Genomic DNA, 4,142 nt, shown 5'->3' on the forward strand with positions numbered 1-4,142 from the left:
CTAAACTTCAATAAAAACTCACCTTTGGAGTGTCAAAAAATGGGCAACAAAATTGGATCCAACAGATAACGTTTAGCACATTTACGTCTTGTGTTAAAATAGTGTACCAGTGTGAACTAAATGTATTACTTGGTGCACTAGCAGATCACTAGCTAAATATTCCGACTCACTTGTTCTTGGTAGAAAAGTCCACAATGAAAAGGGGGCAAAAAAAAAGCTAAAGGAATTTTAAGAAATTACAAAACTTGAGAATTACTCGAACCAATTAGTCTTAGATAATAAAATATAGACGCTAAACTCGGACCAAATAGGTCTTCGAAACAAAAACGAATTAAAAAAGCCAGAATTTCCAAAGGTAGACTGTTTTCGCTCCAAACGCAACGAGTTTTGAAATTTTTAATGATTAGGCTTAGCTTTGATCTTTGGTGTAGTGTGTTAATCGCATGCCGGATACCCCGCACGATACTGAGTAGCTCCAAATATTATTACTATTATTTTCATTATGGACTTTTCTACCTTTTCATTTTTTTTTCATTCTTAGCACTACAGTCCATTCGTCGTTCTTATTAACTTAACTTATAAAAAAAAAATTAAACCATGCTCTATAGTATAAAGAATACAGACGTCCAAGTAACTGTGCGGTATCATTACACGTAGGTCTAGTTATTTATGGATTCGAAACCTTTATAAGAAAATTAATTGAGACACTTACAATTGTTAGTTTTAAACTTTGTTACATATTAGTTATGAAAACTAATGATTTTTAAAACATTTCGCTATTTCATAATCATTTTGGATAATCATTTTTAGTATTTATGCATCCATTTGCCTACTACGGGCTGACTAAATAGGTTATGAAACAAGAAGTGTACTACTTAGAATTTTCGTGCGCCATGTAATTTCGTTTGCCTTCCCACTTTCGCGCGGATGGATATAGTTCGGTAACGCGGCTACAACGATCACATGACTTCATCGGCCAATAGGTACATAAGAAAAGTAGTGGCGATGAGCCAAAAAAAATTCCTCGGACGAAAGGCGATTGGTCGATGGATGGTTTTTTTAGCAGACCGCGGAATTTAGAAAAGTCGTAGTAGGTCTTGGAGATATGTTAGAACTTGGAAAAAGGTATGTAACGGTTATTTTTTCTTATTTATATTTATTTGTCAAGATATTAAAATAATAGTAATATTTGTATGTATATAATTAGGAAATATGGTTGACCAACCCAAATTAGGCCCAACATTTCCTGTAGACTTACGTTAGTAAATTATGATGATGAATATTTTACAACTGATGTCGATGATCTTAATCGTGGTTTAATAAATAAGTTAGATTGGGTTTTTGGAAGTAACAGAAGTTGTGCTGGATTGTTTTTACGCGGCATTTTAAATCGTCGAGTCTTAATGGCAGAATTAATTATGACGTAATTTTCATGACAACTAACAACTAGTTTCAAGCGGTTATAAACTACCACGGTACCACCCAGGCTTAGATATTACTTCGAATTAAATACCGGGTTAAATTCAATTCAAAATAAAACACCGTGATTACAAATTTTTTAAAAACTGGGTGACGCCATTATACGTGTTTACTGACCTCGGAACACTACTTTTTCTAACCTCTATCCTCATTGGTGACCTCTATTTTTACTGTCGTCTGCCTAACGTCTGCTTCCAAAATTTCATGGAATGCACGGGGAAGGCTAATAATTAGGCTAAGTAGTACACTTCTTGTTTCATTTATATACTTCTGGTTATATAAATCTAAATAATAATAATAAACTCCCTATGTTTTATAATATCTGTAAATTTTCCTACGGTTTAACTCTTTTGCCCCCTTTTTAAACATTTAGCAGTCTCAACACAATATATTTACTCAAGGTAAATCAAGCCCTGCCCTTACAAAATATTTCTATAGGTTTTCTATGAAATCTTATAGAAACGTATAGAGGGCCTATAGATTTCTATGTCATATAGAGTGCTCTATAAATATTTCTATAGAAAATACACTAATTGTTTCTATAGAAATTATATGGATTGATTTCTATGGTGTTTTCTACAATAATTATATCAAAATATACCAGTTATTTCTATAGAAATTATATTGATTGATTTCTATGGTGTTTTCTACAATAGTTATATCAAAATACACCAGTTATTTTTATAGAAATTATATGGATTGATTTCTATGGTGTTTTCTACATTTATTATATCAAATTATACCAGTTATTTCTATAGAAATTAAATGGATTGATTTCTATGGTGTTTTCTACAATAGTTATTTCAAAATATACCAGTTATTTCTATAGAAATTGTTGGTTATTTGAATTCTCCAGATTAATTTGCCAAATGGAAGTATCAATTAGCACCAAAGTTAAAGCTCAAAACTATTATGGTCAATTTGAAAAACACCCCAAATATGTTGTTTTAGTTCACCCAAAGGGTTTATATTTGCAAAATTGATTTATAAAGGACGTCGCACTTCTTCTATGGGATTTGGCTTTCGACCGATTTTTTTCAAATTGAAACATGTTGTTGGGCTTGATCAAAGGAGCAAAATTGTCCATTGCCATTGTTTCCTAGCTCCTATAGTTTGGCCAGTAGCAGCGGTCAAAAGTGGAAGAAACTTACGTCGTTAGTGTAGTCTATTTGTTAAAAGAAGTCTTGGCCCATCGCTTAGCGCTCTATGTTTGCGCGTCGCTAGTTCGGGCTCACTATCAATAGAGGTCTCTTGCCGAAATTCCGGGTGCTTCCCAAAACCGAGCGTCGTACTTGGTTTCGTTCTGTTCGTACGACGTTCTGATCGCACGATGAACGAACTCAGTAGATAAATAGTTAAGTATTGAGTCTTAACTGTCGTGTGACCGTGACTTTAACCGAGTATGTGCTGCATCGATAAATAGGTGTTTGGTCTGTTGTTGAGTGACCTATGAGCGAGTGTTGAATGTGGGATTCAACGAAATGGTTAATCATATATATTCTGTTTTCTTTAGTATTTATTCTATTTTATTATTGCTCATAAAATATTGATTAATAAATAATTCCACGTACGAAAATTCATCGAATAATAAGTTGCGAGAAAAGAAATAATGAAGTAGAGGTGTAAACATCTTGGCAAGAAAGCTCTATTGATAGTGAGCCCGGACTAGCGACGCGCGAGCGTAGAGCGCTAACCGATGGGCCGTGACTCCTTTTAACAAATAGACTATACTAAGTTTTGTCCACTTTTGACCGCTGATACTGGACAAACTATAAGAGCTAGGGAAAAATGGCACGAGACAATTTTGCTCCTTTGATCAAGCTTAGCTACATATTTCATTTTGAAAAAAATCTGTCGAAAGCCAAATCCCATAGAAGAAGTGCGATGTCCTTTCAACGAATTAATGGAAACTCTAAATGGGGAATGATAAAAGTGGTTCACTTTGGTGTACTATAGTTATTTCAGTGTGAAAAACACCCCAATATGGGTTTGAATTCACCCGAAGGGCTAAGATTTGCCAAATAGAAGTATAAATCGGCACCAGGGAGTGAAAACTCTCAACATTTTTATGGTTAATTTAAGTGACTAACTTTGATGTACTACAGATATTTAAATTTGAAAAATATCCTAGGTTTTCTATAAAAATATCCTAGGTTTTCCATAAAAATATCCTAGGTTTTCTAGAAAACTATCCTAGGTTATCTATAAAAATATCCTAGGTTTTCTATAAAAATATCCTAGGTTTTCTATAAAAATATCTTAGGTTTTCTATAAAAATATTATAGGTTTTCTTTAAAAATTTCCTAGGTTTTCTATAAAATATCCTAGGTTTTCTATAAAGATATCCTAGGTTTTCTATAAAATATCCTAGGTTTTCTATAAAATATCCTAGGTTTTCTATAAAAATATCCTAGGTTTTCTATAAAAATATCCTAGGTTTTCTATAAAATATCCTAGGTTTTCTATAAAATATCGTAGGTTTTCTATAAAAATATCGTAGGTTTTCTATAAAAATATCGTAGGTTTTCTATAAAAATATCCTAGGTTTTCTATAAAAATATCCTAGGTTTTCTATAAAAATATCCTAGGTTTTCTATAAAATATCCTAGGTTTTCTATAAAATATCGTAGGTTTTCTATAAAAATATCCTAGGTTTTCTATAA

Source organism: Leiobunum rupestre, chromosome 6 (assembly GCF_980474605.1).
Source record: "Leiobunum rupestre chromosome 6, qqLeiRupe1.1.hap1, whole genome shotgun sequence".
Lineage (NCBI taxonomy): Eukaryota > Metazoa > Arthropoda > Arachnida > Opiliones > Sclerosomatidae > Leiobunum > Leiobunum rupestre.